Below are 14,759 nucleotides of genomic sequence, written 5' to 3'. Positions count from 1 at the left end.
AATGCTGGTTACATACATAACACAAACTGTAGTGACCTTGGTCCTTTATTTGTAACTCCGCATGGTGGCTACCCTGTCAGCCCCTGCCACCAGGGCAGGAAACCCCTGTCTCCACCAGTTGTACCCTCCAGTGGTGCCAGCATAGTATATACACAGTGTAAACCTTATTTATAGTACATCAGGTAAACAAGTCTCCATGTTATGCAACTACACACAGAGAGTATATCTATAGTCTGCATATATAACAGAACCCACACCTTCCTGACTCAAACCAAGCTGGCACTTAATTAAATAAATACCCTATATTCTGCAACAGTGGTTAAACTAAAGCCATTGGGAATGATTCTATTTTGTATTCACAGTAACTTTTTCACTTAACTTGTTTCTCTGGAATGAAGCCAGACAAAGCCAAGTGAGGGTAAATTCCCTGATCATGTGCTCACGTTGGGGAGCACACTCAATGGGACCATGCGCTGGAGGTAGAGTTACAGCACTGTAATGCCGATTCTCTCGCCTCCACTCTTTCTGAGCACAGCTCCCCACTGGGTTGGCAGAATCAGTGAATTTATCTGGAGCTGCAAGCTTTAGTGCACCATAATGTCTTATCATTGAATGGGATGGTTCAACATAGGATGTCAATTAGAGATGGCGGGCTAGAAATTCGAGGGTCGGAGCAGGGGCACTAAAGGGTTTGTAGCCGGGAGTGCCAGCATTCGCGCCGCTCGCCAATTTCAGTGTGCTGGTACCGGCGATGCAGAGGGGTATCGCCCGGGAGCGTCGCGCTCATCGGTGTACAATGCCCCCGGTATCGACTCGCAATCAAAATTTGTTTTGTGCTACACCCGTAGCGCCCCGTAGTGACACCGCCAGAGAAAGCTGGCGTGCAGAGCTGTCCCGGTGGTGGTAAGGGAAGGAATGACTGCATGAGGTAAGTGTGATTGATGTAATTTTTCATCTTTTTGTGATTTACCTATATTTGGAGTCAGTAATGGATAGGGAATGTTTTTTTTGTTCTGATTTATTTTTGCAGGGAGGCCTCTCTTCGGGCACTACAAAGCCGGCTCTTTAGCTCGAGATATTCAGTTGCTCACCCAGCCTAGCATCCTGAGAGAGGTGTGGAACGCTTCCCTTAGTGCTCCACTCCACTGTCAGGGAACAAACACTGAATGTTTTGGCTGCCGATGAAGGCGTTAATTTATCCACCGCCTAACATTAACGCCTCAAAAAGCCTTCAACCTAATTTCCAGCCTGGTAAGTCCTAATGAGAACTTAAACATAAAGTGTTAAGTATCGAATAACTCCACGAGGCTAAGTACGATGAGCTAGTTCAGGCATGACCTTACTCTAGTTTATTTATTCTCAAAGTGAGGATTCAACATGGCTGCCAACATTATATACACGGCTTGCACGTGTCTGCCAGTGACCATTAGGACTCCGACAGTCGCGCCCTCCGGTGGCAGGTTAAACGCAGTTAACATACATAACATCAAGGAAATGATACAAGACTCGAATGACAAAACTCAAATAGGAAACAAAGTGAAATTGCCTTCCTCTATGATATGAGTTGTAGCTGATCTTTTCATTCATGAAACTTGAAAACTATATGAAATATACTCTATGCTGAGCAAAGGTTGCTGGGTGAAAATGGAAACATTACAAGGCAGATTTTCTATTAACATCTATTTTTAGCTCGTGTGTATTGAACGAAGCGAGCTCCACCAAATCTTGCGGGGCTGACATTAATGAAGTATCCATTATCTCAGCTTAGATTAGGCCTCTGGTTTGGAGCTTGTCGAATGAGGGTTTGGAGAAGCAGGATATCAGGTGCAGCTGGAGCTCTTGAATCTCACCAGAAAAGAAACATGCGTTGGGAATGAATTGAGGACGTGGTGAAACGGACCCCTTCTCGATGTTCTTTCCTCGTGTCTCTATTTTGCACGAGTGTGGACCAATTCCTTCAGCCGGAAAATCTGTTGTTCCAGGGTTAAAAACCTCTGGTGTGCTGTCCAAGCGAATTCTCTTTCACTGAACTACTTCTTGTGAAAATATTTCTTCCTGATTTGAAGTTGGTCAATAGTTTGAAGTCTGATTGGCAAATGACAGCATCACACACAGAAGTGGAGGGCACTTACTGCAGACAAAGTACAGTCAACCACAAAGAAGCTCCAGTTAACAAAGAAGAAAGACATTTATATAGCACCTTTCACAAGTTCAGGACGTCCCAAAGCACTTTACAGCCAATCAAGTACGTTTGAAATGCAGTCGCTGTTGTAATGCGCGACACGCGGCAGCCAATTTGCGCACAGCAAGCTCCCACAAACAGCAATGTGATAATGACCAGATAATATGTTTCAGTGATGTTGATTGAGGAATACGTTTTAGCCATGGCACTGGGGAGAACTCCCCTGCTCTTCTTCAAGATAGTGCCCTGAGATCTTTTACATCCATCTCATAGGGTAGATGGTGCCTCGGTTTAACGCCTCTTCTGAAAGTCGGCACGTCTAACAGTGCAGCACTCCCTCAGCACTGCACTGGAGTGTTAGCCTAGATTTTTGTGCTCAAGTCTCTGGAGTGGGGCTTAAACCCACAACCTTCTGACTGAAAGGCAAGAGTGCTATCAACTGAGCCACAGCTGTCGTAGGATAATAGCACACAAGTGGTTTGCTAAGGAGAATCTATCAAGCTTCAGGAGTTTTGCATATAATTTATGTTTTAATGTGAAACTGTGCCATAATATTTGAAAGCTAATATTCATTCAACAAAACAGGCATGAAGGTTTTACATTGCAGTTTTATTTCACTGCAAAATTAATTGTGGGGTTTAATAATAACATTTTCCAAATAAAAGAGTACATCAAAATAGTTTGATGAAATTGCTATGTAGAAACTTGGGCTGAAATTCAAACCATTCCTCTTCAGGAAAGTCAGGACTCCCACTGAGGCATGAACACACGCAGGGCTAAATTTTCAGACTTAGTGATCCTGCGGCTTTTAATGGAGAGAACAATCCACAGGCCGGTGATTGGATGTTCTGGCCATTGCACTGAAATTCCTGTCACATGACGTTCTGCGTCAGCAACTCAAAGTTATGAAATGTCTGTCACCGTGACTTCAGGGTAGGCTGGTGTTCTGTCATTTTTCTACTACAATCGTGGATTCCATGCAGGGATGACCATAGTTTTTGATATTCATTTTTGTGGCTCAAATGATTTGTTTGCTGCTTGAGAAGTGTTAAGTGTAGATGTGTCATGATTGGCTGGTGATGTCTCTTTCTCAAAAACTGCAGATTTCAAGAAGGCATATTCCCTCCATTTTGTCAGGACAAAAATATAATCGGTGTTTTTTCTGAAAAATAGGAATTTCAGTCCAGCCTGCTGGAAAACTATATGACCCACTCAACAATGTTTATGCTATCGAGTACAGGTGATTGAAATCGCCCAGTGTTGACACTGTCAGAATCTGAGCATTTACTCTTCAACTTCAGTGGCATTTGGAACGAATTATGACCTAATACAACTTTATGTTGCATTTCCCAAGGTACTCATCCCCAAATCCTTTTTACTGCAGTGTGTCTAAAATCTGAAAAGGTACCATCTGGAGAATTCCGAGTGAGACAAAATGGCTGCTGTTGTCAAGGGAGGAGTAACCAAGCGACAGCCTCAAGAACAGATTCTTGTCTTTTCTTTGTCAGGTGGCAGTTGATGAGTTGACCATGTAATGTATGTACATAAGGTCTGCCCACCAATAGGGGGCACTACCATCGGAGGTCCTAGGGTCATAGGTACACTCGTTCTGGGCCCGGTATATAACCTGAGCTTCACCTTTGTATTTTCACTTCTGGAAGCCATTAAAGACTGACCAGGTTACATCTAGTCACTGGCTCACAGTACAGAGTTCATTGTATCATTTCATACGCAACAGACCAGGTGCCAGTTTCTGAAATAGGAAATGCACTGTCCAATAAATACATCATCATTATATCATCATCATGGGCGGTCCCTTGAACGAGGATGACTTGCTTCCATATGAGTTCATAGATGTTTCAATGAAGGACCCGATATTCCAGTCCTGAACTCCAGGGGTGGAAGATGCCTGTGTGTAGATTTTTTTAACGTGTGGTGACCGTTGCACATCAGCCACTACACGGGCTCGACAGAGCTCGGCCTTTATCCAGTGGCAAGGGCTAACCAGGACGACTGGAGACCTGCTCTGCTGCACAGACCTAGTGCACACACATAGCGCAGTGTGGGCTGATCCGGGCTGCCCCTGGGCCCTCGGCTCTTCTGGGCCCCAATAAATACAGCAAGCCACTGGCTCGCATAACAGCAACTAGAGTCTTTAACGAGAACCCCATTCCAAAGTGCTTCACAAATGGAAAAAAAGATAGAGGAAGAGACGCTGAGAGTCGGAAGGAGCGATTAGGAATGATAACCAAAAACTTGGTCGAAACGATGGGTTTGGAGAAGCTTGTTAAAGGACGAGTGGCGGGACCGAGGGCGAGAGTACCAGAGAGAGGAGCTGAGGCAACAGAAGGTTCTGCTGCCAGTGATGGGTTAAAGGGATGGCAGAACAAACAAAGGCTCAGAGTCACGACTTTTATTATTAGCCACTATGCTGTATTATTAACAAATAAATAATGTAGATCAATTCAGAAAGATTCATTTTTAAGTCCATGAGCTTCTGCTTTCCTTGGCAATTTGTGTACACATTTTTTCTGTACATCTAAGCATTAAGACTGTTGCTCTATATCATTGCATTGTTCATTTTAAGATTGCTTTGCACCATACTTAACTCTCATGCACAGTTGGTAAGTACATATTTGCTTCAATACAACTTAGAAAATACCGATGCAAACCCCGAAGGTCGCAGGACAGGTATTTAAGGTGGTTAAGAAGCCAGATGGGATATTTGCCTTTATTAGTCTAGGCACAGAATAGAAGAGCAGGGAGGTTATAGTTGAACTAGAGTACTGTGTGCAGTTCTGGTCACCACATTACAGGAAAGATGTGATTAAACTAGAGAGGGTACAGAGGAGATTTACGAAGAAGTTGCCTGGACTGGAGAATTTTAGCTGTGAGGAAAGATTGGACAGGCTGGGGTTGTTTTCTTTGGAACAGAGGAAGTTGAGGGGAGACCTTATTGAGGTGTATAAAATTATTTGGGGTCTAGATAGAATGGATAGGAAGGACCTATTTCCCTTAGCAGAGGGGTCAATAACCAGGGGGCATCAATTTAAAATAATTGGCAGGAGTTTTAGAGGGGATTTGAGGAGAAATGTTTTCACCTAGAGAGTGGTGGGCGTCTGGAATTCACTGCCTGAAAAGATGGTAGAGACAGAAGCCCTCATAGCATTTAAAAAATACTAGGATGTGCACTTGAAGTGCCGTAACCTACAAAGCTACAGACCAAGAGCTGGAAAGTGGGATTAGGCCGGATAGCACTTTGCGGACCGGCACGGGCACGATGGGCTGGATGGCCTCCTTCTATGATGTAAATTTCTATGACTCTACGATTCTATGAAATGCCCAGATACATAAATATGGATCGCAGATTCAACTGAACGCAAAAGCAAAGTTGAATTGAGCCCTAGATGTGAACATTGTACACTGAGCCCAAGGTGTAAGGAGGCAAATTTAAACAACCACAGCTAAGAATTATTTTCTTAAATGGCAGTTGATATTTACCATACTCATTAAAATAAACAATCCGTGCAAAGTTTAGGGAGAACATTTTTTCCCTTCCCCTCCTGATGTACCATCACTGAAAGAAACCATTACTGTGAGTGACAGCTGGCGAGTGAGTACAAGCAGGCGTGGATTACTATTGGGACCATAACGACGACGTGGATCGAGTGGGGAAAAGGTAGAAGGGGCCAAGAACAAGCTGGAAGAGGTTGTGAAAAGCTGCGACATTTGCAGGTCATTATCATCCAGGTCACTGTAGGTGTCTGGAGTCACGCACCTGTACATTTCCCTGTGAAATATCCCTTGTATAGTACAGGCTGGGCGCAGAGAAGATGTTTCCACTTGTGGGGGAGACCATAACTAGGCACCATAAATATAAGATTTGCTTGCGACCTATAAAGAATCTACGAATTTACCTGGTGGTCTGGGAGGTCCAACGACTTGCGGTCCTGGGCCTCTCTGTGTAGGCCTGCGTAGAGGCACACATATCCCAGGGGCACAGGCTGTTCCCCCTTGGATCACGTGGGCAGTCCCAACCAATAAAAGAAGGGAATCCCCTTTCATACTTTCGGGGAGTTCCGCTTTAGGAAGTCCCCATATGTATCAATGGAGATCACTTAAAAAATACACAAACAGATGAAATATATTCTTTTAAATTACATATTTAAAATAAATTAAAATGCCATTTCATTAAATAGTTTAAACAAAGATTTAATTTTTTTTAAGAAAAAAATGAGTATGTTTTAACAGGGCTAAAAATAAACTTACCTTAATGGACAGGGTTTTTAATGTATAAATGAGTGATAAAATATTAGTTTTCTATTTTTTTAAACTCTGGTAAACGCCTTATGCGTAAGAATTTCACGGGCATTCGCTGGGCAGAAATTGAGCAAATAGCCCAACTCTCCACCCGCGGAGGCCCATTTCTTTCGTATCGTACGATAAGTTCCGGGTTTCAGCACATGCGCAGTGCCTGCCTAAACCCGGAACTCGCGGAGCCCTCACGGGATCGCACGCATATCGTACGCACCCATAGGGGCCGCAAATTCAGCCCCAATCACTAATAAATTCAATAGGGAATGCATGAGAAACTTCTTTACCCAGAGACTGTGGAACTTCCAGCCACGATGAGTAGTTGAGGTGAATAGCACAGACGCATTCAAGGGGAAGCTGGATAAACACATGAGGGAGAAAGGAACAGAAAGTTATACTGATAGGGTTAAATGAAGGGGAGGCTCGTGTGGGAAATAGACACCGGCACGGACCAGTTAGGCCGACTGGCCTGTTTCTGTGCTGTATGTTCCACGTAATTCTATATAATATTGTAGAGTGCAACTGCCCAGTGACTTTAATCAATATCACACAGTTTGGCTGTTGCTTAACAGAGGAGATTGCCCTGGAAACTGAAATTTGGAAGCCAGTTCCTGTCAGCCTGCAGATCATCAGGCTCGCTGTGTCAAGATCCTGCAACCAGTATCTTAACTTCATAGGCTGAAGCACAGCAAGGGCCCTACATGCAAGGAAATGAGAAAAAAAAATCCTCAGCTCCAGTGTATGTTCCGAATAAATAATTTAGCACGCGTTAGTTAAAATATCAATTCAGTTTCCTGACTGAATGCGTGGCTTCTCGCATACCAGATCGCATTCCTTTATATCAGTTGCGTTGTCAGCCTCTAACATCTCCATGCAGTCTGCACACCCTACCACATCCCATCTATTTCCTGTATGAACTCACTGAGTGGCGGCTGTTCTGGGTTACTGGAGTCAAAGGTTGCTCAGGTTTTGTCAATAAGGTTAATTACTCGGGCCTGATCATTTTTCATTTACAAGTTATTTTAATTTTATTTCAGTAATCTAGAATGATACCATCTTGGGTAGGCAAAGTTCAACTGATCAGTCACATTTAGTCAAATATAAGTGACCGAAAGCAACCCAGACATACTGTGTGTACTTACTTGTCTTGTATAATTATGGCTGCATCGCTTGAGTCTCACGTAAGACCAACACTCCAAACCACACAGCAATACATATTGCAAGTTTCAGTCAGTCTTACTCGTGTAAGTGAGCTGCAATGGAGAATTGTCAGCCTTGCTGAACTCACTTTCTGTACCGTCAATGAGCTGTGGACTATATGAATAACATGTTGCTCTGCTTATGCATCCCACTCAGCAAAGGATTAACATCCACAATTGGTAATCACATACAGCCAATTCTTACTAGTGCCAATGTCATCATCAGGACAGAATGTCAAAATTTGCAGATGACACAAAACTTGGAAGTATAGTGAACAGTGAGGAGGATAGTGATAGACTTCAAGAGGACATAGTCAGGCTGGTGGAATGGGCGGACACGTGGCAGATGAAATTTAATGCAGAAAAGTGAGAATTTATACATTTTGGTAGAAAGAATGCAGAGAGGAAATATGAAGTAAAGGGTACGATCCTAAAGAGGGTGTATGAACTAGAGAGACCTGGGCTATCTGTGCACAAATCATTGAAGATGGCAGGGCAGGTTGAGAAAGCAGTTAAAAAAGCATGCAGGATCCTGGCTTCATGAATAGAGATATACGGGTTGAAACTCAGGGTCTCAAAGTGACCCGTTAATGCCAGTTTGCGGCGGCCATTCCGAACAATCGAATGGCTGCCGCTTTGGGCTCAACAGGCCGACCTGACCTAAATTCAGGTCGGGGATTTTTCGGCCTGGACCTCATATCACCACCAATAACATCAATTTAAAAAAAACAATAAAAATACTTACCCAGCGATTTTCACCCCACTCCGTGGATCCCCGGCCGTGCGTTGCCCCCGACGGATTTCTCTGTCGGCGCACCACTGCAGAGTGACTGCGGGCCAGCAGCACGGCCACTCTTAAAGGGGAGGGCCCACTGCCTCGGCTGCAGCCATGATCTCATTAAATGGCGGAGCAGGCTCGAGGGGCCAAATGGCCTACACCTGCTCCTATTTCTTATGTTCAGTGCAAGAATTTTTGCCGGCCAACTTGCCGATCAGTCGGCAAAATATTGGGTTCGGCCGGCCCACCAACAAACAGCCTGGCAGCCCCTCTTGGGTGCCAGGCCACTGGCCTGGCCAAAACCCTCCCAGTGGCCAAAGTTAAAAAAAATGATCGCATCTCTCCCCTCCGTTCGTGGTGACGCACATACGCTGTGACATCACCACGTTGATTGACAGTGGCGGATAGGCCTTCCGACCCATTTTTAGCCAGTCAGCCTGGCTTTGAGTCTAAGGCCCGCCCCCATTATGATCCATTTCTTGTAGGACTTTGAAAAAAATTCAAAGTCCTGAAAATGGATCTACTCACCGCACCAGGAGTTCCAGCGGTGAGTAACAGCTAAAAACTCATAGGTGCACCAGCTTTCTGGCCCACCTGAATTTCCGCCCCATAGAGGAAAAAATGTGGAAATTATGATGCACCTGTATAAAAAAAAAACTGGTTCGGCCTCAACTGGAGTATTGTGTCCAATTCTGGGCACCGCACTTTAGGAAGGATGTGAAGGCCTTGGAGAGGTGCAGAAATGATTTCCAAGAATGATTCGAGGGATGAGGGACGTCTGTTCCATGGATAGACTAGAGAAGCTGGGCTTTTTTCCCTTAGAGCAGAGAAGATTGAGAAGAGAGATACTAGAGGTGTTCAAAATCATGAGGGGTCTGGACAGAGTGGATCGAGAGAGATTGTTCTCATTGGCGGAAGGGCCGAGAACCAGAGGGCACAGATTTAAGGTGATTGGCAAAAAAACCAAAGGCGACATAAGAAAAAACTTTTTTACGCAGCGAGTGGTTAGGATCTGGAATGCACGGCCTGAAAGGGCGGTGGAGGCAGATTCAATCATGGCTTTCAAAAGAGAATTGGATAAGTAGCTGAAGGAAATAAAAATGCAGGGCTAAGGGGAAAGGGAGTGGGACTAACTGAAGTTCTCTTACAGAGAGCCGGCATGGGCTCGATAGGCCCATGGTCTTCTTCCGTGCTGTAACCGTTCTATGATTCTATGAATTGCCAAGGTGGGACACCTCCACCCTCCATAAACCCCAAATCACCCAATTCCTGGATATGAAGAGCAATGCACTTTGTTTCTTGAGCAGACCTTTAAAGGTGGTAAAGGAGGTGGAGAAGTGGAAGGGTTAGTGGAGCGAATCGCAAAGAGTGAAGCTGAGGTGGATGAAGGTCTGCCGCAAAAGATGGAGTGAACGGGGGATGGCGAGGGGTGATGGGGGAGATGCAGAGTCAGAAGACCAGAGGACATGGGATGAGATGAAAGGCTGGAGAAGGTAGCAGAGGTACGATGTGGTGAGGTTGTGGAAGGATTTGTAGAAGAGGTTGAGGCGTTTAAATTCAATTCACTGGGAGATGGGAAGGCAACAGAGGTCAGCAGGGATGGGACTGATGGGCAAATGGGGCTTCCAGCTGGCTGGATGATTTTAAGTTTATGGAGAATGGAGCTCATGAGGACAGAAAGAAAGAAAGACTTGCATTTATATAGCACCGTTCACGACCACTGGACATCCCAAAGCGCTTTACAGCCAATGAAGTACTTTTTGAAGTGTAGTCACCGTTGTAATGTTTGCGCATAGCATGCTCCCACAGCATGCTCCTCTCCACCTCTCTTTCCTCCTTCAAGATGCTCCTTAAAACGTACCTCTTTGACTAAGCTTTTGATCACCAGCGCTAATTTCTACTTAGTGCCAAAGTTGGTGTCAAATTTTTTAAATCTCATAATACTCCTGTGATGCACCTTGGGATGTTTCACTATGTTAAAGGCGCTATATAAATACATGTTGTTGTTGTTGTTGTGATTGCCTCTGAACTCACCCCATACCTTATGCCAGTGGCCTCCTGCCATCCAAATCAGGCTCCCGTCCTCCAGCCGGATCGTGATTCCCGCCACATTCGGGCAGAGTCCAACTTCCAAGCTGGTGATGAGGCCTGCGTGTTGAAATGTCCCAGGCCTAACGCTGAGGGCTGGGGGCAAACAGTTTGCCTTCTGCTTTGGCCCTCACCCGTACAACCCAAGCTTAGGAATTAAGAAAAAAAATAATGTCTTTGTAAAATTGGTGCCCTTTGGTCTTTAAGAATAGGCGAGTGGTGGCACAGTGGGTTAGCAGGTTACCTTTTCTGCTGTGGGTCTTTATCTCTGTGCTAACTCCAAGAGGCGTCAAGCGAAAGGCTGTCTGGAATTCTTGTCTTTTCTCGATGAACGTTTGGGCTTTCTCCTGACACACTTTCTTATGGAACTGGATGGACAACCATTTGGTAAGCAAACCGTGGGCTTCTATGTTTTGAAACCACTGTCTTTATTCTTTGCTGTACGTTTGGTTCACGAAGCCCAAGTCTGTGATTGATCTGCATTTGGGTAAATTGCGTGGTGAGGAATACATCGGATGCCTTCTGTCACGCTGGATAAGCGTGACAGTGTCCGATTATTCCTGAATTTATGCCGGATTCCTGTTTTTTCCAGTAAGGAGCAACATGCAGCCACATGGCAATGGCGTGCCTGTGTGATGACTGGAAATCTAAGGGGATGGGGATTACATGGTTTTGGAATGATGACTTGTTCGTTTGATACCTGTCAGCCTTTCTGAGAGAAAGAGCTTTTTGCAGCCGTCAGGCAGTGCGGCAACCTATGTTTGGATAAGTTTTTTGATTACCGGTTCAAGAGGATCGCTTGTTGTCTCTTGTAACAGGAAATCTTACATAATGACATCTTTGCTGATCATTTATGTCATCAGGCCAGCCTTTTGTGCATATCTCGAACCCTGCAGTGAGGCACCCAGAGCTTCTCGTGACCTCCAAAGGATTCACTTGCTACTGGCAAAAGTCTGCTTTGTGCATCAGGCAAACACTCCAGATGATTGACAGGGCGACACAGGGGCTTTAATTATTTATTGTTTCAAAAAATACACTATTGGACTTTCAACGTTGCATCTATCATCTGCAATGTCAGAATATTTAAATACTGAATTTTTAAAATGTATGTCTTGGAAACGAGTCAGTGCATATAAAACACATCAGCATATTGCTAGGAAAGATATCAAACAGAACAGCTCCCTTTTAACACTTTCAGCATTGAATTTTCCTTGAAACAAGCAAACATGGGCACTCTGGAGTAGTAAGGAGCCATGCACTTTATGTACGTGCCAATTATTTCTCTGATTCTTCCTAAAGTTCCAACTTCACTAGGTGACGGTACATGGTGTAAACACTGCACTCGACTTACTCTGACCGCTGAGCAAAGACGTGTTTCTCATATTATCCGATAGTTAAAGGAGCACTGCAGTGGGTAATCAAGCCCGGCCGTTTAACCTGATTCAGACCTCCTTCCTGCTCTTCCGGTTTTCTATCTGCTCATAATACACGGTGCATGCAGCAGGCAGTAATTTGTTAAGTCTGATGCGCATCCTGCCAAAGGGACAAGATGCCACTTCAACAGGATGCGGGATCAAATTCAGTTTACATCACTGCTGGTACATCTAAACAGATTGGATCTGCCAATTAAACAGGGCAAAGGCTTCCTTCGTTATTTACTTGAGGGAAGCGAATCAGGTTGCGATCGTGAACCAAACAAACAATAATGTAAAACAAAAGAATACCAGCACTTTATGTAATTGCAGGGGTGAAGAGCAGCCAATAATCCAGGGGTGACTTTCTCGTAAATAAACGAGAAAAAAAACACCAGCAGAACTGGAGAAAGCTCAGCATTCTACCACTCACAACTTGATGTTCAAATTACGCTACAGCATTACGATGAATAATCTTTTAGCATTACTTTCCTGGAGGTTGAAAGTTTAACACTGATGTAAAGTGCTTTATGTCATAAAGAGCCAGCTGTGGCATCAGTGCAGCTCTTGTAATGGATGCAATGTTCACCAAAGACAGTGTATAATGTGGATCATCTAAGTTTGAATTGCCTAGTGGGTGAATCATCAAGTTAGTGTTCCGAAATCAGGACCCCCCGCCTCCGCGGCCCGACTTCACCTGCCCCGGCCCTCGGCAGCCTGACCTCGCCTCAGCGGCCCGACCTCCGGCCCGACTTCGCCACAACTTCGCCCTCCCCGGCCCTCGGCGGCCCACCCTCGCCCCGGCCCTCGGTGGCCTGACCTCGTCTCAGCGGCCCGACCTCCAGCCCGACCTCGCCCGCCCCGGCCCTCGGCGGCCCACCCTCGCCCTGGCCCTCGGCGGCCCACCCTCGCCCTGGCCCTCGGCGGCCCACCCTCGCCCCGGCCCTCGGTGGCCTGACCTCGCCTCAGCGGCCCGACCTCCAGCCCGACCTCGCCCGCCCCGGCCCTCGGCGGCCCACCCTCGCCCTGGCCCTCGGCGGCCCACCCTCGCCCTGGCCCTCGGCGGCCCACCCTCGCCCTGGCCCTCGGTGGCCTGACCTCGCCTCAGCGGCCCGACCTCCGGCCCGACCTCGCCCGCCCCGGCCCTCGGCGGCCCACCCTCGCCCCGGCCCTCGGCGGCCCGACCTCCAGCCCAACTTCACCTGCCCCGGCCCTCGGCAGCCTGACCTCGCCTCGGCGGCCTGCCCTCCGGCCCGACTTTGCCACAACTTCGCCCGCCCCGGCCCTCGGTGGCCTGACCTCCAGCCCGACTTCGCCCGCCCCGGCCCCTGCTCCCCCCGGCCCCGGCTCTCCCCCTCTCCCCCTTACCTCGGCTGCCAGACCCCACCCACCTCGACCTAGGCAAAAACATTCCAAAATCTGGAAGTACCCGGAATCTGGGAACGGCCTCAGTCCCGAGGTTTCGAGATTTCGGACGCTCAACCTGTACTTGTATTGGAGGCGGTTCAGAGAAGGTTCATGAGGTTGATTCCTGAGATGAAGGCGTTGACTTATGAGGAAAGGTTGAGTAGTTTGGGCCTATACTCATTGGCGTTTCGAAGAATGAGAGGTGATCTTATTGAAACATATAAGATACTGATGGGGTTCGACAAGATAGATGTTTCCCCTCGTGGGGGAATCTAGAACTAGGGGGCATAGTTTCAGAATAAGGGGTCACCAATTTAAAACTGAGATGAGGAGGAATTTGTTCTCTGAGGGTTGTAAATCTGTGGAATTCTCTGCCCCAGAGCTGTGGAGGCTGCGTCATTGAATATATTTAAGGTGGAGATAGAAAGATTTTTGAGCGATAAGGAAATGAAGGGTTATGGGGAGCGGGCAGGAAAGTGGAGATGAGCCCAAGATCAGATCAACCATGATCTTATTAAATGGCAGAGCAGGTCTCCAGTCGTCCTGGTTAACCCTTGCCACTGGATAAAGGCCTAGCTCTCTCAAGCCCGTGTGGTGGCTGGTGTGCAACGGCCACCACACGTTAAAAAAATCCACGCATGGTCATTTTCCACCCCTGGAGTTCAGGACTGGAATATCAGCTCCTTCATTGAAACATCTGCGAACTCATCCCTTTTGGTGTGGAAGCAAGCCATCCTCATTCGAGGGACCGCCTAATGATGAAATAAATGATGATGTTACTCATTCGGCAAATTGTATGCAGCTCACACATGTATGAATCGATTTTAAGAACTCCAAATGTGAATCTTACACTTTTCATCAAACTTGCTAACATTATGCCCCAAAATCAAAAAAGAATATCTCGAAAAATAGTAAATAGGGTTATCTGTGCGACATAGCGACATAGCTCATTCATGCAGCATTGTTCATGAGTTATGGATCTCCCGCACTTGGGGAAGATCACACCTATATTCAGCATTTCCCTGTGAGATCTCCATTATATAAATTATAGAGTACAAAATTGAATGTCACTTTACATGCATGGAATCACACACGGCATCACAACTTCCTGTTGGAATAGTAACAATGACTGGGACCAGCTTTTTGTTCATCAACTACAATGGTGTCAGTGCCTGTTTCAAGCCTTACCTGGGATCGATAAATCACTACTTCCAGTCTGTTTGACCTCTTTACATAAATCTAAAAGAAATGGAACCAGGATTCAATGCAGACTGAGTACAGTGTGTAAAGGGATCCTGTTTCAAATCAGATAAAATCCAAATGAGTTTATTCCATTTACTTTCCTGTGCTGGCTTGATGTATGAAGAAAGGATGAGAAG

This window comes from Pristiophorus japonicus, chromosome 16, assembly GCF_044704955.1.
Source record: "Pristiophorus japonicus isolate sPriJap1 chromosome 16, sPriJap1.hap1, whole genome shotgun sequence".
NCBI classification, from domain to species: Eukaryota; Metazoa; Chordata; class Chondrichthyes; family Pristiophoridae; genus Pristiophorus; species Pristiophorus japonicus.
The sequence above is the reverse complement of the archived record's forward strand: the minus strand, read 5'-3'. Positions refer to the sequence as shown.